We start from the raw sequence: 25,384 nt of genomic DNA, 5'->3' as shown, positions 1-25,384 counted from the left end.
CTTTCTTTGCATTATTCTTCTCCTTTTAGATTCAAGAAATATAGAACGGGAGAGAATCTTGTGATTCGTGAAATTGGCTTGGCCTCTAGACTCCTAAGCATCTGTTATTTTGTGCTGAATTTCCGTTTTACTGTGCGATCTGGGTATTTTTTCGAGTGAGATCAACTTTTTCGTTTGGACTCGAACATTCTTGATACTCCTCGATTTCTTCCCAACAAAGGGAAGTTCTATAGGGGAGCTTGTTGTTATCTTATAAAAGTCTAGGTAAAATAGTTGTTTTATTTTCTTGCAAAATTGGCTTATTTTGGTGATTGAATGGGACATTGTCAAACTGCCGTATTTTTTTCATTTTCGGAGGGAAATTTAGGGAAAATGAGTTTTACCTCTAGTTATGTTGTACTTAAGTTTGCATTCACAATACCAGCACTTTTTGCATAAAGTGACTTATTATTGATTTTCCCCCATCTTCTACTTTCTCCGCATGCACTTTCTTACAAATCATTTAAATTAAAATTAAGCTTAATGTTAAAAAATTAAATGCTGCACCGAATATTAGGCGGTCTTAATCAATATTTTAAAAGTTAATAACACGAAATTTGTCATTTTATAACCAAAGTAATTTTTGACACACAATGAAATATTACAATGTGAGAAACAATTTTTACAATTGCTTGTATTATCATCTGCTTTGATCTTCAGAGACGACTTTTCTTGACTGGAGTAGATTACACCTCTTATTGTAAAATTAAAATATTACCAGATAGGTGGCGCTAAAAAGTAATAAAAATTTCACCATTTTACTTTTCCCCACTATTTCCCTTTACTCCACATTCATTGATTTAAAACATAAATGCCTGTCCTGAAAAAAAGTCCCAATATTTTTTTCTTCACTCGACCGGTTTACGTTTCGCAGAACGCGATTTCATCTTTTCCTGACAGATAACTCAACCGTCTGAATGTGATCAGTTTACCAATTTTACAAACTTTTTAATAGCAAAATATGTATTCTTTTCCAGATAAATGATCATATTTAAGAGCTATTACATAAAACTAATTTATTTATTGCTTTTTGTGTGACAATTTTTTGTCCTCTGACAAAAGTAGCAATTTTAAATTTGTTCTCCAAATTAATTTAAATAAAGAAAATTTTTACTTCGTCTTTTGCTTTCTAAACATTGCTTGCGTTCGATGAGCTCAACCTGTAGCTACCGGTAAACCGATCACGTGACAGCTAAAGATCAATAGCTTCAATCAAACATTCAAGAGCTAAAAATAGTAACCGGTGCGGTAACCGGTAGATGATAGAACGCTGCGGTTGGTAACGCTTGTCGAACGCAACCGTAGTGTGCTTTAAAATTATATCTTCTTCTTTAAACGAAAGATTACGCAACTTTGAAAAGTATTTTAACCATAACTAAACAGTAAAGTCAGACCAAACAACGTAAGTAGAAGCACAAATTTGTAAATTACAGCAGACACGTGTTTCGGCGTTACAGGGAACGCCTTTTTCAATGCAAAAATAATGAGCTTATGGATGAAAAGACATCCGTCGGATGTCTTTTCATCCATAAGCTCATTATTTTTGCATTGAAAAAGGCGTTCCCTGTAACGCCGAAACACGTGTCTGCTGTAATTTACAAATTTGTGCTTCTACTTACGTTGTTTGGTCTGACTTTACTATTCAGCACAAAGGTATTTATTTATCTCATAACTAAACAGTTTATTTCTTTTATTTAAAAAAAATCGTACAATGCTTTGGGCTTTTTTCTTTGGTTATCAGCATTTTCATTTGTTCTTTAAATTTTTCAAATACTTGGACATAGAAATACCACACACAAGAAAAATCATAAGGATTTTTTTTATCAGGCTTTAAAATTACGTAAAATAGTCACTTTCTCGCCTAATTATTATTTCGTACAATTGTATATTGTTGAACTAGTCTTTTTTATGTCAGCGAAACTCTGTAGATGTAACAAGCAGGTAGAAGAAATTATTTTTAATCATAAAGATTCATTGCAGAAAATTTATCCAAACGAGATTTTCTCCCATGTTTTTGTAAGACATTTTATTAAGAAGTAACTGACAAAAGAACTTTTGAATAAAATTCTATTACAGAGTTCCATTTAAAGAGCTAATTCTAAAAATAGTTTTGATGTTTATTTTCCTCTAATAAAAAAGATTTTAATTAATTTGTATTATTATTAACAATACTGCTGAATAACTTTTTTTTTTTTTTTTGCTTTGTTCATCATTTTTTCTTATTTTACTTTGGGATGTACCACGCTTCTGGTATTATTTTCCTTATAATAGTTCATTTTTAACGCTGATTAAACTTTTTTGATCATATCTTTTTCTTATCAAACGCTAAATTATTTTATTGAGTTATTTTCGTTCTATTTTTTTTATTCTATTCAAGCTTTTGTTTTTTTGAAGATCTTTACAAAATTGTATTTGTTTCTGCTGTTACCTTATTAAATGTATTATTAATAAATTAAAATTAATTGAAATCTCTGCAAACAAGCTTTTTTAAGTGATTTCTTCAAAAGGTTTGACACGTTTCTTTTCTTCTAACCGAGAAATTTTTAAAAGTCACACTTAGCATTTTTAAGAAATTTGTAGCTAAAACAGTCTGATAAAAGAGAGCTGAAGCAATTCTTTTGCAAAAAAATTAATTTTGTCTGTTTTATGGTGATCTTTAAAATAGATTGTTGATTTATTTTTACTTTGTTCTGCCCTCCCCGCCCTCCTCCCAGTTTTGTATTTATATATCTAGGTAAATTCTATGAATTGATTAGTTCAAAAACATTAATTATAGCTAACTTCAGAATTAGCTTTTGTTTATATTGTTTATAGTGCATATGAGTGCGGCCAAAATACAAACTCTTTGCATTTTGCAGAGAAAAGACCAGACTTTATTGCATACGGTTCTTTCTGTATTGCGCCCCGCAGTGGAGTTTGTAAGTTTTGTGAGACACTTCCTGCTTGCAATGTTGAAAGAGCCTTGTGAAGTGAAATGTAATCTTTTCCCTAAAACTTACTGAATATGAAGACCATATTTGGCTTTCAGCTATATCTTCTTTTTCTCGGTTTCTTTAACCAACTTAGATTTTTAGTGGTTCATGGTAATACGCCATGGAATTAGAACGTAAGTTGGTAAAAGTATTTAAAAAAAGATTTTTTCGTAAAAGTTTATAGTGTAAAATAAAAGGGTTATCTGTCCTTTTTTTGGAAAAAAAAACATAATTCAAATCATTAATCAAACAGTAACCATTAAAATATCCGTTAAACATACTTTAGCCTCTTGTCCGCGTACCTTACATGCATTGAAATGTAATGTAATGATCGTGATCATATAAGTAATAATTTTTGTAACAATAATAATCCCGATTTTAGGCTAATCCTGCATATAGTTCGAAAAATTATTATATCACCCTCTTGAGGATTAAATATCCTAAAAGTCATTTTTTTGCTATTAGTACCTTTAAAATATGTTCACCGCAAAACTTTATACATTGCTAATTGTCAATGCTAGCAGTCGACATTTTTACCATATATATCTTAATATTGTTAAATGCCATCTGCTTATAACAGCCTCATGGATCTAAATGGTCCTTTGTTGAGAATAATATCAATATTGTTAAGAACAAAAATTTAGATAGGAAGCCTTTCTTGCCCAGTAGAGGGGAAAAACAAATATATTCTGAATAAATCGCACTACTTTAAGAGGATAATGTGTAATTTTTATTTCGCAGTCATTCTACAAAACAAATAAACCAAATCGAAAACTGTTACCTTTTCTCGTCAAATATTGAAAGACAACCATTAGAGCTTGTAATCAAATATTTGACGATTGGTGTTCTTAAATTCGTAAATATGAAATCTGTGTTCTTCAAAAAACATTTAACAGGATGATATTGACGTACCAACACTATTTTATTCAAAGTGTTTTTAAATAGCAAATTTAACATGACGTGTTTAAAATCTTTTATAGGGAAAGGGGTGAGAAGACCAAAAACCGAAACATCTTAAATGTGATAGCAGTAAAGAAACCATTTTTACGAGTTTATTCGTTTTTAAACTATAGGTAAAGCTTCTAAGTACTAGATCGAACAACGTTGGGACACGTTCCAAAACATCTCAGCAAGTTTGAATGGCCCGAGTTTAACACCTTCGCAAACAACAGATAAAAGTTTGTCTAACAGCTTTTCGACAAAAGATTTTCATCCTTTAGTTCTTTCTTAGTCGGCAGACATTTTTGTTCCGTTTTGTTGCGCTGTGTTTTAAGATCTTAAGAAAATATTTAATCCGGTTTTTATTCCAATCTTTTACTTTGTACGAAATGGTGTCGTTTATTTCTCTCTTTATTTTTATAATAAAACATTAATGACTTGTATGTTCTCTCTAAATTATTATTCGGGTTGAAATCGAAAACAGTATCAATAAAAATATTGGATAATGAAGTTTTGCAACCCTCTAAATGAAGTATTGAACATTATTTGAGGCAATGAGAAGCAAAGGAACATAAGTGGCAAAATTAAAAATTTGAAGATAACCAGTACACATGATAGGTGAACCTCTCTTCTGTCTTGGGGCAAGAGATGGTACTAGTAGCCCTGGTAGTTGCTGCTATACAGCATGATTTAGAAAAAAAATTCAATGAAAACTTACCTAGTATGTTATCTTTGAACACGTTATACTCAAAACTTGTCCACTTACATCCCTTTGCTTCTCACTGCCTTATTTGACCTCATACAGTTTCATTAATATGTGTTTAATAGAAGATACGGTTGATTTAAATGCCTGAATTAAATGTGTCTCTTACTAAACTAAAACTTACTCTTAATATGTAAACAATTGTTTAATTGTTAAAACATCACAATGTGTGTGTGTGTGTGCAGTATCGGATCAAATTTTAAATTTTAACTCATTACTTAACACAGAGGTCTTCAACATAGATTCCCTAACGCCCGAAGATTCCCTGAAACTTTAACAGGGTTTCCGAATATAATCACTACTTTCCAAATCAGGGCACCAAAATGTTACTGAAATTTTAGTTCTCAAAAAAGGTTGAATTCTTACAAGTTGTTTGCACGTAAAATTAAATCTAAACAAATATTCATAAAAAAAATTCTAGTCGTAAAAGCGCTTTGCAAAAGGAAAAGGAAAACAAAATAATAAACAATCACAGTTAAGTCACTTCGTATTATTAATTTGTTAAAATAGTTTTGCTTTTGTTTATTATTCACAAAATATGACTGCGTTTCATAAAATAAACGAGCACTTGGAGTCCACATACCAAATTTCAACTTTCTACAGCATACTGTTTTTGAGTAATGAGAGATACAAACATACATACGTACATACAGACATCACGAGAAAACTCGTATTAATTTACTCGAGTATCGTCAAATTGATATTTTGAGTATCCATACGTTCCTAGGTGCAGTCGTGCCGAAAAACAACTCAACATTCTTTCGGGGGTAAGCAAAATGAGAATTTAAGCCGATATTTAAGTGAAAACGTTTTCGCAAATACAATACTCCCATTACTATGTTAAAAGAAATAAAAATCCATTAGCTATTTTACCAATCATTCTCTTATTAAGATGTCCATATTGTGAGAAAATAAAGATGAAAGTGTAGAGTAAAATAAATCGAGAGGAAAGGGTTAATCTTATTTCTTATGTTTAATGGGATCTAAGAATGCTTGTTGTGTTTCTCATTTTCTTCATTTTAACACAGAAAATGTTTTGTGCGAAAACTCTGGCAGAAAACTAACGTAATAATGATGCTCATGCGGTTTCCTTTTTAAATTCAAATGTTACTCTCATCTTAACTCAAAGTGCATAAAAAACACTGAAAATATACAGTGTGTACCAGAAAAGAATCGGAGAAAAAAAAGTCAGTTATCGGGAATAAAGAAAATTTTTAATCCGAAAAAGGAGATAAGAACTAGATTGCCTCACAACAGGAAAAAGTCTAAAATGTTTTTGAAAAATAAGAAAATAATAATAAAGAGGCTTTAAAGACCCAATATTGATTAAAATCGGTTGAATTCTCAAACTTACAAAATGATAGCCTTAAAATAAATTCTATTTTGAGAAAGTTCTCTCACTCTCTCACTCTCTCTTTCTTCTGCTGCTTGAATCAGAAGCAGGCACAGCTGATGTTTGCTCCAGAAATGAATGCAGCACCAAAATTTTAGTCAAAGAAAGCGATTCTTTGAAAGTTCCAAAAAATAATGACGTAAAATAAAATAGAATTTAATGAGATATCAATTACAAACAATACACTTTTACACTAAACGATTTAATAAGCATAAAATATGTCGATCTGATTACATCTCAAAGAACAAAAATAATTATACCATGTACCAATCTTGATCAAACAGCCATCTCCAGAATAACTAAATGCTGAAAGGCCAAGAATAAGTTCGTCTGCTGCAGATGATGGACTGATGATTCTCAAGAGGAGGCAATCCTCATCTTTGGAACGTTCCCTTCAACCCCGGAGACCTCTGTTCGCGTGCGTGAAATAAGGCCTATCTGTCATCTGCGATATTTTTATCACTCCTTTCTTAAGGACGGGGGATGATATCTACCCGAGGGAATATGGTGATGAAAATGTCTTTAGGGAATTTTTCTCCGGTTTTGTGAGGAATAAATTTTCCCTTTTGACGTCTACGACAGGAAATGCATTGCCTTAGCGTGTTTTGATTGGTAGGAATCCTAATGGGATCGAGCTAATTTCGTAAGCGTGGGGAAAATGGGCTGAAAAAAGGAAACTTCAGTCATTATGAAGGTGAATACTTATTTCGAAGGATCTCAAGGTACTACTACTGATATTATTGATAATAATAAAAGTTTTTCTGTGAGTAAAATCTACATGATTATTAAAACCCGGCTTAAATGCACTAAAAACCATTGAAATATGTATTAATGATGCCTAAAACATGCAGCGTTTATATAATATGCAAAAGTAACATTTTTTCATGCTGGTTTGACAAAAGTTAACATTTATGACTTTTTTCAATAGTTATTTGGAAACTTATATCACACTGCATGCCATTAATAGTGATTGCGCAGTTGTCCCTTGCTTGAAAGATTATTATTTGCTTTAAAGCAGCTTTTCAAAACATTTAATAAAAGTAGACGTTTAAATCATTGAAAGTAATACGTAACACATGAGAAACATAGATTGTCAAAACAATACAGTAGATTGTTTACTATGCCTTAAAAAACAAACCCTTTTTTTTAACAATCGATCTATCAATTTCCGCAAAGTTTGGTGAACTTCTTGAATGTTATCTAATTACTTTAAATCGTCTGAATATATATCTATATATATAAAAATCTCGTGTCTCGATGTTTGTTCGAGGTAAACTCCGAAACTACTGAACCGATTTTTATCAGATTTCATACGTATCTGTAATTTGGTCCAACTTAAAAGATAGGATGGTTTTTATAATTTTTAATTGCAAATAAAATGTTTATTACACATTAATAGTGTGTATTGATTTTTTTGTTCCATAAATTCTTAATAGATGGCGTTGTAAGTTATTTAATCGATACAACTCTCACATCGTTTGACTTATTGCTAAAAAGACTATACTGAAAAAACCCCGAAAAGTTACTTATTATATCCGTAGAACGTTTCGGTGGTTTTTACGTTTTTATTCACCTTCTGAGAAAATCAACTATCTTTGTCAAAACGTTTCCTGAAATGCTACAAAGGGCAGAAATGCACATTTCTCACCGTCGTGAAAAAGATTTTTGTCCCACCAGTAGAAAAATTAACTAAACGTATTTAATAAGTGTATCGGTTTCGACTCGACAACGCTCCGTCTAGCTTGACTGCTTCCTTTGAGAGCGAAAAAACGTCTGGATCACAGAGCGTTGGAAGAACTGCAGACGACTTGCATTCGAGCAAATTGCTTGAGAGTTAAGACTTATTTTTGGCAATGCTTGCGTGCATTAATGATTTGCGCGCTTTCTCGGAGAAGCAGGAAGGTGATATTAAATCAAGCTATGATATTAAATCTACGCTAGACTTCTCTGAAGGTGCTGGACACATAACCGGCTTTAACCGAGAAGACTACTGAATTCTTCAAAATGATTCCAGGATATTTTCTTGAAAGTTACTGAATTTAAGCGGAAATTATTTCTTTTCTTTGTGTTTTCTCCCCAAGACATTTTTAATATCATTATTTCTTGCAAAGATACGGTTGCAACAGAAAAATGCAGTGACAATAGCATTGTCAGGCAGTGTTGCTAGAGATGTTTTAGATGGTAGACGAAGAGCACGTTCAGCTTTAATGTTGCCTATTAGATATTCATAACAAACGAAACGCAATGTGTAACATTAAAGAAAAAACGCGGAATGACTGTAGTGTTGTGAAAGAGTGCCATCATAATTTGGGATAAGCGTACTAAGCCTCATGAGCAAAAGCGTTCATTCGAAAAACATCATAGGAGTATGCAAGATTTGAAAGGCAACGATACACTTTAAGCTGGCATTGTCTGAATACTGTCTTGAGATTTCCGGCGGACATTACCAGTTATTCCGATTAAATCAACACATGTTTAAAACAATCGTTTTTATAGCGTAATGTCGAGATAATGTGAGTGACCATGAACATGCAAATACAAATGCAAAAGTAACAAGCTAGAAGAATTCTTTGTGCATGATTGCAAGTTGATTTGCCAAGCTGTTACTTTTAAACTTACCTAGGTTATCTCTGAAGGTTTCAGTGAAATGACTGTTTTGAATTGGAGAAAACCAAGACATTGGGACCAGAACTCCATCCAAAACAAAACTGCGCGTCCAAAACAAAGACAACATTTTTTTTTTTTTTTTGTATTTGATTTCGGTAAAATTTCCCGAACAGACAGGAATATTTGCGTACCGTTAGTTGTCGAATGTTTAATACATATCAAGATTCATGTCGTAAATTGTAATTATTCGTAGCAGACACTCATTGGGATTTGATATTTTCTGATGCAGGTTTGAAATAACGAGAAACAGTATTCGTCAACTGTTTAAAATAATTTTGACGACATACTATCCAACACAAGCATCATTTCTGTGGAAAACTATATAAATTTTATGCTTAAAGATGTACTCCTTAGAGCTAAACAAACACACTGATGTCCAAATCTAGATTTTACGCCTGAGATGTATAACGTAGCTTTAGTGTTGATTGAAGTTTTATGCATTTCAATTTCAAATTTGTTGTTTAGCCATTATGGTGTGCTATCACCTGATTGATTAGCCACCGACTTAGTTAATATTGATTCGCAACGAGAAAAGCAGTGCACACACAATGACGCTGTCTCAGCTACAATTATTGCGAATAATGAGCCATTACTGACAGCTGAAAAAAAAAATGGTAATCAGATTGTTTTGACCGTTGATGCTAAACAAGGCTAAACAGTTTTCGATAAAAACAAAGCCATAAGCATTCCAACTGAATTTAAAATTGTCTGTATATTGCAGGGACGCCACTACACGATTTCCGGTTAAAATTGGTTTACAAATTATTCTTTTTCGCACTTTGAAACCACCTAAATTGTACAACGGTACACGTTTATCCATCAAAAGTCAAAAATGTTGACGGGAAAATTTAAAGGAGAAATTTTTGTGTTTCCACGTAATACATTAATAGCGTCATAATTTTCAAACACATTTGGAAGACTTAAATTTCCGATTCCTTAAGTTTTTGCAAATACCATAAATCGATCTAAAGACCAAACATGTGGTTTGGACTTGAAACATACATTTTTCTCTCATAGGCAACTATTTATCGCCTACTCACAAGTAGGAAACTTATCATACCGAATCGTGCTAGCGAAAGACAGGTTAAGATACAATATTGTGCACAAATTAGTGCTTAGATAATTTTCAGTTTTCAAATAATAGAAACAATTTTCAAAGTCCATGTTATCTACCTCATTTATAAAATTTAATGTTTATATGTTTTTAATTTAGTGTATTTTGTAAAGAAGTTATTGATTACAAACAAGAGATAAAGCTGAGTTGTATAAAATGTAGTGTACATTCTAAAGGTGTATGGTGGTTTAGGTTTAATTTCTACATTCCGATATTTTACAATCAGCTTCGATATTTAATATCACTTTCAAGTTATTATTTTTTTGGCCGAGGTCATACTTGCAAAATTTACTAAGCTTGAGTATAGTGCATTACCATAGAAAATTTAGTTACTTCTTACTAAATTTAATAAGTACTTACTTCAGACTAACACGCCCATTATCAATCTCATATGTTTTAGAATTGGCTACACTATTTTAAGCTTTATTAAAAAATAATTATTTGATTCTATCAAAATAATGAGCAAAATATTATTTTGATTCAACTTCTTTGCCACAGCAACGCGTGGCTGGGTCAGCTAGTATATAAATATATATTATGAATCTCTAAACATAAAATATTTTAGCACTGGTTTCGTACGAAATTAGAATAGAGTATCTAATGTTTCCCATTTAATCTGGAAGTATTCATTCAGAGATCTTTAAAAAATCTCTGCTGGTTTCATGACGAGTTTATCGTTGGACAACACATAAGAACTTCACTGGCTGTATAGACTTGTTCATTACAGTGTTCAAGAAATTCGCACAAACACTATAGAAAAGCTTTAGTCATCCTTTATACACCTCCATATACTAAGTTATGATTATGTTACATATATCTAAGTTATGATTATGTTGATACATAATTAGCCTAATTGATATCTATTATTGAATGATACCTACATATATTTGGGTTGAGTGATTGCATTTTTATATTAACAGAGAAGTAGTAGAGGAGTGGTCATCATTCATTAGAGATCTACTGACAAACTCCATAGATTAGTCTGGCATAATGAATAGCATTAAGAATCCAAGATTAATCATAAAATAGAAATATATTTTTCAGTATGATGAAAGAAGTCAACAGTTTAGTCAGCATCATTCAGAATTTTGTTCTGGAGCACATTTGATTCATAAAAGTATGTACTTTACGTATTAATGCAGTAGGGCTGAAACAGAAATTTAAAATTAAAAGTTCTATTAGGGTTCACTAACCACCGAAATTCTTCCTCACTAAAGATCAATAAAATAATTAATCTCGTTATCACACCGACATTTCCCTCTTTTTCCTCACAGGGTTAAGTTCTTATTAATCTCTGGGATGCTTGAGGAAGATTTCATAAGGCTCGTTGGCAAAGCATGTCACTACTTTATCACTAACATATCACTTGATAGACACTACATTATCACTAACATATCACGTGATAGACGCTACCTTATAATAAACAAATCACATGATAGACGCTACCTTATAATAAACAAATCACATGATAGACGCTACTTTATTATAAACAAATCACGTAACAGACACTACTTTATTATTAACAAATCACGTGATAGACACTACCTTATCATAAGTAAATCACGTGATGGACATTACTTTATTGAAAACATATCACGTGATAGACATTACCTAATCATAAGCAAATCACGTCATAGGCACGTCTGTTACGCTATAAACAAATAATGTAACAGACACTACTTTATATTTAAAAAAAAATCACGTGATAGATACTTCCTTATCATTAGCAAATCAAGTGATAAACACTACTTTATCGTTAAAAAATCATAAAATTTCAGCACTTGAATGAATACTATTCAAACCGTGTCCTTAGTCAAATTGTGTAGTCAATACTAGAGAGCATTCCGCACATAAAACCTATTGCATTTTTTTAAAAATACACGATTCTAAAATTCTTTGGGTAGATTTAAATTTTCATTTATTGAGAGTTGCTGGATCTTTCGCATGAGACCATTTCCCTTGCTTATATCCAATTCAGAAAGTCCAAGTATCTAAAATGGAAGATAAAACCCAACTGGAAAAGACACATGAATATGAGACAGAAGGGCAAAAGAAAAACTGCGGCTGTTTAAGGCTGCAAATGGACAACGAGGTGAAAAAGAAAAGACAAGCTAAGAACAAGCTGAGTGTTATCGTTCTCTGTCCCTGCTTATCGTCCGTACCTGTCCCATGGGTCAGATGTTCCATCTGATTGTCCCTTTCTCCCAATGGACCTGGAGGAAATCAATGCAAAGGCCAAAACTAATGTGGCGAAAGAAATCATTCCTGCAGTAACTTTTCTTCTTGCGTGAAGATGGACCTCTTTGGCAGAAGGACTTTTATCTTACTTTGTCTTGAGTTTTCTGATGTGGAAGAGACTCAATGATCCCGAGGATTTCGGTATTTTTCCCTTTTGAGTGTCTATTTTTGGTTAAGTAATATCGTCCTCAATCGGACTTATTACTAAGAAATTTTACACAAACAAAGTTTGGATAAAGCGAATTTTATAGAAACAGATTCAACTTTGAGCTAATTTCTCAGCACTTACTTTTTGCAAGTAACTTTCTTCCTCAGTTTGTATTCGGGCAATAATATTGTTAGGTATCCAACAGTTGTCATAAATAATCATAAATATCTTTTATATAGAACAAATTTTAAAAGTTTAGTATTCTTTTTTTCTTAGCAAAATCTTAATTTCTTACACGTAAAATTAACATTTAACATTTTCATCAATCAGCTGTGTCTAACTTAAAACCATTTTGTTTCCTCTATGCCGTACATTTATTTCAAATAGAAAGTTTTATTATGGAGCTTTTTTGAATCAACCTTCTTGCTGATTAGTTTAAATTTTGTTTAAAGCTTTTTGCCAAAATTATTTTTTAACTAACTCTTTTCAGGTCCCCTCCCCCTCCCCCCACTTGGTAATATGTGAGTAAATAAAGGTTTCAAGATCATTCAAATTACTTTATTTATTGCTCACTATTTTATGACGCGAAACGTTTAGCAGCATGAACTCAATTGGGATATATAGCCTTTGATTAGGTAGACTGATTGGTGGAGTTTAACGAAAAACATGAAAAGATTAAAATTTACAAAATCATCACAATTCCAGACGCCTGAGGAATTGGAAACGAAACATTTACTGCTCATAAACCACTGTATTTAAAACATTTCCATTGACAATATGTTGCTTATTCCAATACTTACATCTTCATCTTATTGCTTTTTGTAGCATTAATTTATTTAGTGCAATTTTATAAAATCTCTCTCTCCCTTTCTCTCTCTCTCTCTCTCTCTCTCTCTCTCACACACACACACACACACACACATATATACATACATACATATATATATATATATATATATATATATATATATATATATATATATATATATATATATATATATATATATATATATATATATATATATATATATATATATATATATATAATGTGTTATTTCGCAGCATTTACATCCTTTCTCATCTTGAATTGTAAAGGAAAACTTTGGGGCATATTTTACGACACTGTCTTCTATTGATCGTAGAGATCCGGTTTTGCAGTATTTTATTCCATTTTTTTCACTTTTGGGAGAAGCATTTTTTTCGTTTGTATGCGTTGCACGTTTTCTTTGGTGGTCAGATTTAAAAGAACAAAATTTTGAAGGAAATATTTCATCTTCTTTCTTCTCTTTAGTATTCAATCTATTTCTGATGTTTATGTCAAGTTTATGCACCACTTTATCGACAAAACCTCTATTATTCTCTGAAGTAATACATGTACCTAAATAATTTTCAAAAAAGTGTCCACAAATTTCTGGTATAGAAAATTGTGTGTTATTTTTGTGATGGTATCATGACACTTCTTTGCCAATATAACCAGCAGTTTATTTTATTTCAACATTTTTTTTTATTTTAAAGCAATATTAATCATATTTATAAAAATATGGAGGTAGTGGATGTTTTTCCAACTCGCTCCAGTCAACTTTATTTAATCTAATTGAAAGCAATAATGAAGCATATTTCTAAATATATGAATGTGATGAATGTTTTCCAGTCCCATTTCTTTTGTTGTCACAAAATATTATTCATTTCATTATTTTAAAATATGTCTTAGACAAAATTTTTTTCAAAATGTACCTTACGAAGAAAGCTTTGATGGCTAAGAAAACCACTCGTTCATGTAAAAAGAAAATTCCTTAAAAAAATTTCTAACATTTGAGCACGAAGGACGTTTAAAGATTTTAGGTAAATGTTCGAATGACCGGTTAAAAAACAAAGTGAAAAATCAAAGTAATTATGAAACATTTTTTAAGAAATTAGCAAAAATATTCATTTTGAACATAAAGGTAATTAGGTAATTCATAATTATTTTTAAATGGAATAACTTTTAACCTTGAACTGGGGAGGTGGGGTATGTTACGCCTCAAAATATCAGAGTTTCTTGAATTCAAACCTTCTTAATATTTGCATAGTTAACTTTATATCTACTATATGTAGGGTGCTCTGTTATTTGAGCTTATGTAAAAATTAGTAATACATATTATCATAGAAAACGCTCATACTTTAATTTGTCAAATTTCGGTTAATGCACAAAGCATATTTTGTTCGAGTTGAAGACTACATGAAGTTATGCTACAAAAAATCATCTCATTTGTCAAAAAAGAAAAAAATATATTTAAATCGTAGCACAGTAAGTGAATTACAGGTTTAGATTAGAGATTTATGTTTTAAGCCGTTGTTACTATAATATATCAGATTCGGCTAATTTCGAGACAAAATTACAATTCCATTTTTTAAATGCCTGAATGTCTCTTTTCATTGGATGAACGTATGTGTGCATACCTGAATTTTATCTTTCGGTAAAGTGTGGAGTTCCATTCGGCAAATTGAGAATTCCCCCCGCCCCATCTAACAAGTTTAAGTTCAGGGCACCTCTTTCTGTAAAAATCGCATTTGAACTGCTCAGGGAAGTTCAGTAAGTTTTCATCTAACTTACTCCAAGCTACAAAATCAAACTATTCTCAGTTTGCATATCCATCGATTTCTCAGATCAGCTGATGAAGATTTTAAATAACCGGGATTATGGTACCATAGTCCACAGGTTTCCTCTCTACTTAAACTAACGCGTTCAAACACCTTGGTTTAGTACATCCGATTCCACCATAATACCCTGCATTCCTCTGACCGGATTGTTAGCGCTCAAATGGCGCCAACAAACCGCTTATCACAAAAGATTTTAGCGGAGGAATATAGTTCGCATCATCTCCAACACAGCTGTGTTCAAAATGGCTTGAATTAAAATCTCTCTATATAGCGAACATTTCAAGCACCCGTCCTAATCTAGTGTTCGTCCAGAAGTGTTTCTGAATATTAGGATATTTTGAGCAGAAAAGGCCGAATCCTTATCTAATAAATCTGATCACCCGAGTTTGAAATCTCGTCAAGCGAAAATTGGCAGAGAGCTTAAAGTTTCTGTAACAGTCCTCCAATAAACAAAAGTGAAATAAGTTCCCCAGGTGTGCATTCCAGAAACCTATCTATTTTCCAAGTATTTTTATAGTTAAAAAACAGAATGAGAACTGTTATTTAAAAATCAGAAACCGCAATGTTAATGTGAGTTAGCAAGGTCGGCGTACACACACACACGTGCATACAAGGGCGATACTGATGTAAACAGTGGCATTTCTACAAAAGCATAAAAAGAAATCGTGGCTCAAAGGATGGGAAAAGTTCACCTCTGTCACTTCAAAATAAGGTTCTAAATAATAGATATTTTGAATCTATGCGTTTGCATATAATTCTATTTAATTTCATCTCTAAAACATGTGTCCTATCGTCTTGAAACAGATTTTTTTTTGTCGAAAGTAATTTTACAAGAAACCACTTTTCAAAACTCCACCTTTTGTATATCTGCCAGTATCCTACCTGAAAGTACTGACATCACTGGTATCGAATCAAAAGTATCGTTGCCAGCTGGTATCCATAACACAGGAAATCTCAAGAAATACTTTATCAAAACCTACTAGCAGCAGGTCCTTAGAGGCATGCTTAAAAGCATCGACACCCTAATCATTAGAAAATACTCTAGATAATATCGTTTAGATTCGAACATATCAGTGATGTCCCCTTTTGTTCGACTGACCCCTCGGGCCCCTGCGACTTGCCGTTTCCCATCCAGAATCTCATTTGCATGCACTTTGCATTTTGGAGCAAGCCACCCAGTGCTGTTGATGGACGCATTTAAACTACGGTGACATTTCCAGATGTGGTTCAAAATATTCTGCGGGGCAAAGCTCGCATGTATTTTAGGGGCATTTGGTATGTTGGCGGGGGGGGGGGGGGGCGTTTATGTTGACTGAAATTGTTTCTGTCGCTTTTTTTTGTCTTAGATTATTCTGAACTCAGTTCATCTCTAACTACATATTTTTTTTTCTATATTTTATTTAATAAACTATAGAATGTATATAGAGCAATTTGAATTTAATATATGTTTAATATTAAAGAAACTATTTTGTTTATTAATTCATTGTTCTATCTGCTAAAGCGGCTACTGTTTTTTACTTTCAGCGCTACTATTTTTTTCTTTCTCTAAATATTTTCTTTTACTAAAGGTTGTTTTCTCTATTGTTGAACTGTTGCTATATTTAATCGTGTATATTTTTAAGGTGTTTGCTTCTTTCTTTAGTATTAGTGTGTATTCAAAAGGTTGTTTATGCCAAAATACAGTAAATATCAAATTTGAACTAAAGTCACCGCATGTTGCAAATAAGGAATAAATACATATGGTTTTGTCATTTCTTTCCTTAAGTTATTAATGTACATAATAAACATTTTGAACACTACACTGTTAAAACTACAGGATGCATTCGGCACCTTTCAGGGGAGAAACGCTTGTTCACCAGCGGCACCCAATACGGAGTTGTAATCGCACCTTTAAATAGGGTGAAAAACAGGCACCTTTTAAAAACTAGACAGCCGGAGTGAAAAAAAGGATCCTTCGGAGAGAGAAATGGCACCCTTACTATAGATCCTTCTCCCCCCTCCCCCGTATTGTGTGCGTTTTTGAATACAGTTGTGTACTTTTTTTTTTTTTTAGTTTTGTTTTGATTTATGATATTCTACGTTTTGGACATTTTTCACATTGAGCTCGGTATTGGAAATGATTAAAACATGTAATTACAGCATTTGATCATATTTCAGAGTTTTCAACATAGTTAAGAAGTGCTCATAGCGTTAATTCATCTGCTCGTGCTCTAGCTCAGTGTTTCTCAACCTCTTTTGACCCACGGGCGCGGTAAAAGCAAATGAAAAACTTTGCGGACCGGTGAAATCTTTATCGTTTTCTTAAAGAATCATAAAATAAATAATATGAATAATAACTCTGGGGCCGTTAAAAAACATGTGAAAAAATTCAGGGTTCTGATGGTTTTTTTTAACAAAAAGTAATGTGAAAAATTAATAAAACAATAAATATCTACCCCTCCACTTGGTATCAAAGATCTGTCACAAATACGTTATAATTTAAAAACGAGTAATTATTTAAAACATGTGAGAAATTATACATTTACTAAAACTTGACGTATTCCGAAAATGAAGCATAGCTGTACTTATGGATTATTTAAATGATGAGCCAAAAATATACAGGGATATTACAATTACGGAAAAACAAAATCGTTTCATAAACGTTAATCAAAAGTAACAAAAGAAAATGCACATAAAGTTTTTCGACAGTTAAATAAAAAACCAAAAGAAAGTTCTAACGCTTTCGAGGACCGCTAACAGGAAATTATTCTAACACTTGAAGGAAAAAGCAAAAAAAAAGAAAAAAAGAGCTAGACTGAGAGAGATTTTTTTTTTCGCTAGCTTTATGTTATAATCTACGAAGCACAAGAAACATTTTTATTAAGGTTCTTTTGGTGACTAATAAAAGCTGCTTATCGAGTATTCAAGAAAATAATGACAGATATTTTTAGTAGCGTTTTGAATGATGGAAATTTCACGATAGTAACGGTAAACGAGAACTAGAAGACTAACGGTTACTGAAAAGCAATAAATGCACTTTTAAACACTTAACTATGTTTGAAAGCCCTAAAAGCTACAAAGTGATCAAAAGCTGTACCTACTTGTAATTTCGGATAATTAATCCTAGAAAAGTTGGGTTTTAATCCAATAGTGTACTTCATTCAATGTGAAAGACACACAAACGCAATCATCATTTGTCCGCCATATTGAGATGGTTGAATGTATGTCTAAGGCAAAAAGCGCATGCGCAATGAGTCTTTCCGCGATTGCATGATGTTCTGGCTCCTCTGCTCTATTTTCTAGCCTGTGTTGCACCTTCAGGCACTATGCTTTCACCTTAGAGGGAATATTTTCACTCGTCTGGAACCCCTGGTTTTAACAGTGTAGATGTATAATTTTTTTTTTCCAATTCGTGTCATGGAAAAAAAGTTGCACACAGGAACTTATATTTACAATTGTTTGTTTAGAAACTTTGTGTTACCTGTATTTGAATTAAGTGTTATAACATATGGTTTTATTCATAAAATTTATTGCTCACATGATTTCCAATCCACGTAGAGCATCACACTATCTGAAAATGCTTGTATATTTAGTATCTGATGCTAAGTTGATTTTTAAAAAAAACATCTCAAACTTCCATTAACACATAAAGAAACTCGAAGGCACCATGAAAATGCAAAATTAAGTAGATGGGTCATTTTCTCTAAACTGCTAAATTCTTGTCCTTGCACCAAAAATAACAAACTAACTAGTATCGAAATAAAACTGACGCTAGAATGCTTTAACAACATGTTTTTATGTTTGTAAAATAAGTTAAAACAAACACTCTATTATTATTATGCATTTAAATAATATTTTGACATGATAAATGTCATTCCCCTGTGTGTCCGTACCTCCACCTTAAAGCAAAATCAGCTCTAAAGATTCAGGAAGCCATGCATATTTGTACAGAAAATGTTGTTTAACCTCTTAAGAAGTGTTATGCAATGTTGTAAAATAGAAAAAAAAATTCTTCAAGGTTTGCATTATTTAAAAAAAAAATAGTAAAAAATGTCCTTTGATTTTTTGTCATTCCCCTGTCGAGGAATGGAATGAATGTTTCTCACACCTGGTAATAGTTGTATTAACTCATAATTTAATCTTTGAATTCTGGTCTCATCATAGAAATAATCTTAATTAGTTCTTTTTGAATAAATATACGGTGTCGAGTATTATTCGGGTGATATCAAGTTAAATCTTGATAAGTATTTTTAATGACTGTCATTACCCTGTCTTTGATAATTCATTTAATTTTGTAATAATCGCTCAATGAATGATTGACTCTTGTTTGTATAGAGTTTCCCCTCCTTAGTTTAAGTGACATTGATATTTGCTGTTTGCAGTTATGAATAAGTTAACTTTAATTTTTGTCATTCCCCTGTCGTCCTTCCCCTGTAAAATGTAAGGGAAACAAATAACCGCAATAACTACTTTTTGGACACCACGACATTGGATCTTTTTCAATTTCATAAAAGTAGTGTTTCCTTTTCCCACATAAATTATAATATCGTCTGTAAAACGCATTATTTCCTCTAAGTGTCATTCCCCTGGCACAGTGAATGCCATTCCTTGCCCTGTCCAAATTGCGTTGTTTAGGGAAAATGACCCAGATAGATTTAGTATTTTAATATACAGATGCCTCAGTTGCCAAATTGATTAACTCCATAAAACAAAAAGTCAAGAAAAGTTATGAAGAAGATTGTGTTTTACGTAGGAGTAAATAGGTCCTCGTGTTACATTTTCTGCCATCACATGGTCAGAAATATACTCAAAAAAACTTTAATATAAATTCACATGCTAAGCATTGATTAAGCACTATTAAAGCAAAAATGATGTTTTTTTTAAGTGGAGTTAATCGATTTGGCAACCGAAGCATCCAAGGTACATTTAAATGAATGTACTAATATTTTAATTTCTTTTTTAGGTACTTTTTCAATTATTTGGTATGCATGATTTGGTGAGTTTGAATTCTTTAACTTTTTGCTTTGAATAAAAATATTTGTTACGTCCTCACAACAATAATGAATTAGATTAAAACTGTACAAAATAGTAAAATTACCAGCAAAATTCACACTTACACGAAGTACTACTGTAATATTAACAGTAACACCGAATTAAAACCCAGGAAGAATGCTGAGAGTATTGAAGTTCTTTGCAGTCCACAGTAAGCTAAATGCATCTAACTTCCTATTTATCTGAAGCTCTTTATATCATTCCTGGCGTTCATTAGCCTAGAAGGTTATGAATTACACTGCGTATCACAAATGATAGTGGTTCTAAACCTATGATAGTTGTATCCTAAGAGAACTCTTTAGATGACACACATCAAGCATTCCAGGTACGTCATGAGGAGGCAAAAAAATAAATATAAATAATAATAATAATAATTGTGCGAAAATATTTGAACTAAAAATTATTTCAAGTTTAAGTTTAGCTAGTTTCCAGCTTTTTGTTTTTTGAAGTATCATGAGCATTATTTCTTTTTATTGGAGATGCAAACATTAAAAACTGATGAATATTTTAATGAGTGACACGGTGCCAAAAATTTTTCAAAACTTCATACATTGAGCTCTAAAGTTCACCCCCACTTTTCAAGACACTTTTCTAAAAAATACAAAATTGTTTCTATAGCCAAATCACAAAGCTGATAACATCCCCCCCCCCCTGTCTTTGTTAGCAAATATAAATGAATTCTGTAAATGTGTTTTCACTGCTAATGTAGTGTCAATACAGAGAAGACAACCTGCTGTAATTTCACTTTTTTACGCGGAATATAAAGTGTCATAGATACGCAATGTATCTAGATAAGTATGATTTTATTGTTTAAGCATTTTTCAAATTCCAAAAACTTGTAAATGGGTAAAGGGAAGATTTTTCATGAAGAAAGTTTTCGTGATTTTTTTTTTTTTTTTTTTTTTTTTTTCAAATTTTATTTTGACGATCAATTTCATTTACTGAAGTGAAAATTTAGGAATTAAACAAAAGGTCACCCAAAATATGTTTTTTTCTTACAGAAGTATCACAATTGTTTACTATCCATTCATAAAGGAATTTAGGTCTTAAATTACTAATGAGCATTTTTTTAGCAAACAGGTTTAAAGAGAGATGCTTCTAATCGAGGGCAGTTAAGAGATGTTCTTCTGACATTGTTTATTTCATCGAGAGCAGTCAATTTTCTGTAAACCTTTAGCTTTCCTTAAAAATGATACCCCGCCCCCATAGATTGAGTCAACATACAAGAAACTTTAGCTATAATTTGAAAAAGAAAATATTTCTTATCCGCTTTTAATTTTCCTTCCTGTTTACCGTTTAGATGATTCTCTTCAGTCCAAGAAAGATCTCATTATTTCTCAGTTTTTTTCGCCATCTTACATGGAGTGTCACTATTTGGGAATTTCCTTTGCCAAAATAATTTAAAGGCGGATGAAAAAGACGATTGCGTTTCGCATTGGCGTCGCCGTTTTTCCACGGGGAACGACGCTGCAGCAAAATTAAGCGATCGTTTGTGTTTTATGTTTTAAAGTAAAAATTAAATATTTAAGCATGTCGCGATTTATTTTGAAAAACGGAGAGCTCAAGGTTTTGAATTAATTATCGCGTATACTGCAAGCTTAGTGGTTGTTTCCTTAAGTACTATTACTTTCCAAAAGAAAAGAACATAACAAATCTTATTAAACCTCCTCAGATTACTGGATTTCGAAGACACTAGGATGTTCTTTCTACTCGTGGAACGTTTTTGAAGCATCGTATGTGAAAACTAATAGCGAATAATTTATCAGCGACAGGCAGTAACCTGATGCTTTCCTCCTAATAGGATACTACGTAAAAATCAAGTTCACATTTTGCGACGGCAATTTGCCGAAGTGGAACTTCTTTTTCATATTTTGTGACTTTAAATCCCCAGATGATTTTCCGTCTTTCAAGCCGAGTTAATGGGAAAGTACATAAAACCGAAAGTTTCGACGATTTTTGAAGGTAGAAAAATGTCTAGTATACTTTTAAGGATAGTTTTTTTTATTTTTGTTGGAAGAGTTCATTAGCCTAAACTGCAGGGTTTTTTTTTTGTTGCCATTTTGGTGTTTTTACATGGTGTATTCACATTGATCTCTTCTGCACGTAATATCACGTCCTTTAAAACATATTTTCAATCGTCCTGATCGAAATGTGCCGATCGTTTTTCAATTCCTACTATTAGTTCAGTCTCCCTATATATGTTTATATATCTTGTTCGAATTTCAATCATGAACAAAATACTTTTTATTCATCTACTCAAGTTCAAATATACTTTTTAAATTTTGTAGCGGATGACACTTTCTGTTAATACAGCGTCTTTTAAATAATAATTCATTAGTTTAGTTTTATTAATTAATTAATAAAGTTACTTCAATAAAGTTTTCTTTGTTGACCGAAGTAGTCTACGACTTTTAAAAAAAAATTAAATTACTCGTTATGAAATATATCACATACAAGAAACATCTTTTAGTCAAAGTTGCTGTTTTGAAAGCATATTGCATAAAATGCTGATATTTTATTGATTTATTCAATTTTTTTTGCTTTTGTATCTAATTTCACTTTAGAAACAGTTTCTATCAATTTTCAAAAAGATCCTACTTTTCCATGATGATTTTATTCAATGGTGCATTTTGTTTTACATTTGAGGCCGTGAGAAGCAACGGGATGTAAGTGGACATTTTAAAGTTTTGAGTAAAATGCGTTTTAAGTTCCGTTCCTATTCAGAGTTCCCTGAAATGTTTTTCTACATCATTATGTATAGAAACAACTACCAGAGCTACTTGTACTAACTCTAGCTCCAACACAGAGGGGAGGTTCACTTACCATTTGAGGCCGTGAGAAACAACGGGATGTAAGTGGACATTTTAAAGTTTTGAGTAAAATGCGTTTTAAGTTCCGGTCCTATTCAGAGTTCCCTGAAATGTTTTTCTACATCATTATGTATAGAAACAACTACCAGAGCTACTTGTACTATCTCTAGCTCCAACACAGAGGGGAGGTTCACTTACCATTTGAGGCCGTGAGAAGCAACGGGATGTAAGTGGACATTTTAAAGTTTTGAGTAAAATGCGTTTTAAGTTCCGTTCCTATTCAGAGTTCCCTGAAATGTTTTTCTACATCATTATGTATAGAAACAACTACCAGAGCTACTTGTACTAACTCTAGCTCCAACACAGAGGGGAGGTTCACTTACCATTTGAGGCCGTGAGAAACAACGGGATGTAAGTGGACATTTTAAAGTTTTGAGTAAAATGCGTTTTAAGTTCCGGTCCTATTCAGAGTTCCCTGAAATGTTTTTCTACATCATTATGTATAGCAACAACTACCAGAGCTACTTGTACTATCTCTAGCTCCAACACAGAGGGGAGGTTCACTTACCATTTGAGGCAGCGAGAAGCAAAGGGATGTAAGTGGACATTTTCAAGTTTTGAGTAAAAAGCGTTTAAAGTTGCAGGACTCGGTAGGATTTCATTGAAATTTGTTTCTAAACCATGCTGTATAGGAGCTCCTACCACGGCTGTTAGAACTATATCTTGTACCTAGACAGAGAGGAGGTTCACCTAGCATTTGTAATGGTAATCTCCAAATTTTTAGTTTTGGCACTTACATCCCATTGCTTCTTACTGCCTCCTATGACTTTCTTTACGTCTAACACCAATTGTCGAATAACTTTCCATCCATACGCTCATTCATTCCATTCTTTATGATTACGAAACACGTATCTGCTATTCTAATTGCCATTTGTGGAGTTTTAACTTCATAATCTGATATAATTAAAAACTGAGCGTATGTACCTATGTATGTATGTCCAAGTTACTTCTCCCGAACGACATTGAACTCACCATCGAACCAGGTATCGATGGATTCGTAATCTTCCCGTCTTTATGTTTAGCTATTTAACATAATCCTCCGATAATAATTAGCGGAGATATAAATTAAAACTATTAAATATTACACTTAGATTTCGACATAAAATTCCTATTTTTCGAAGGCTTTCCTCCATCCAAATTATTATTCAGTGTTCATATCAATTTTCTGCAAAAATGCTTTTATTAAAATTTGTAGCGCGAAGAAAGTAATTAAATGAAAGATCTGTTGCTATTTTTTTTTCTTCGAATATGAACAAACAAAATTTTGGTTTTTGTTTTGGGGCTTTTCCTGCATTCGGGGGATTTAAAATGTTTCCTTTTTGGATATTTTTCTGCAATCTGCCGCAAAATTTTACTGATTTTGTTTTTTTTTTTTTTCGTTCAAGCCTGATTGTTGAACGCGTGTCACGTGACATAACTTTTATTTTTGAGGTAGACTGTGCAAAGCCGAGCAATGCAGCTAGTATTTTTTTTTATAAATAACGTCATTAAAATCAGTAAATAGTAATTTAGAATTTGAAAAATCTATTTTAACCTCCCGTCTCTTGCGTGTGCAGCAAATACGTCAGCCTCTTAACAAAGTACATCTGAAAATATGACTTGTTAAATGGATCGAGCTATTAAAAAATGTTTTTACCATTTGATATTCATAGAACAGCAAAGTACAAATTCGTAGACGGAAGTAATTTGAGTTCCACGTGGGTTCTGTTTACCATATTAATGCCCCAGAATCACGTAACCCCCTTCTTCAATGCGAGTCTTTCATCGTAGCGTGAATATCCGTTAAAAATAAGTTAACGCCCTTCTTTCATACTTCACTCATTGTTAAGGTTGGTCATAATCTTTATCCATCGTACACCCATTAGCGATACCTAAAGCCTGTATGGATGAAAATTTTGTTTAGTTGCTCATGATTTCTTTATTGCCCGAATGTGTACGACAAGGTAAATTCAGTTGAACTTTATATCATAATCTTCTAAAAATGGAATTAGAAATCTGCCTTTATTGAGCAACAACAAACATAGATGATTGGCATAGCAACAAAGTATGTTTTTTCTTCGATTATGGGATTTTTTTTTTTTTTTTTACTGTTCAGATTTAATTGAGTGGGGACATTTCCCGAGTTTTTAAAATTAATTTTTCACTATCCCATGAACCGTGTAAAAACTACTATGTGATAAGTATTTATTTTTTGAAATAGTACAAATGAGGCAGTGAGAAGCAAAGGGCTGTAAATGGACATTTTGGATGTAAATGGATATTTTGGATGTAAATGTATATTCATGGATGTAAATGACAGTTTTGAGTAAAACGCGTTTAAAGTTGCGGTTCTTGGTAGGCTTTCGTTGAGAAGTTTTTCTCAATCATGCTGTATAGCGGAACCTACCAGAGCAACAATCTCTTACCCCAAGACAGAGGAGAGATTCACTAATCATTCGTACTGGTTATCTCCAAATTTTTAGCTTTGGCACTTACATCCCTTTGCTTCTCACTGCCACGTTTTTCACTTGCGTGTGCAATGCAGGTAAAAATGATTTTTCGCGCATTACATCAAAAGGTATAATCTATTG

The sequence above is a fragment of the Uloborus diversus genome, chromosome 8 (genome assembly GCF_026930045.1).
Source record: "Uloborus diversus isolate 005 chromosome 8, Udiv.v.3.1, whole genome shotgun sequence".
NCBI classification, from domain to species: Eukaryota; Metazoa; Arthropoda; class Arachnida; order Araneae; family Uloboridae; genus Uloborus; species Uloborus diversus.
This window is presented reverse-complemented; position numbering follows the sequence as displayed.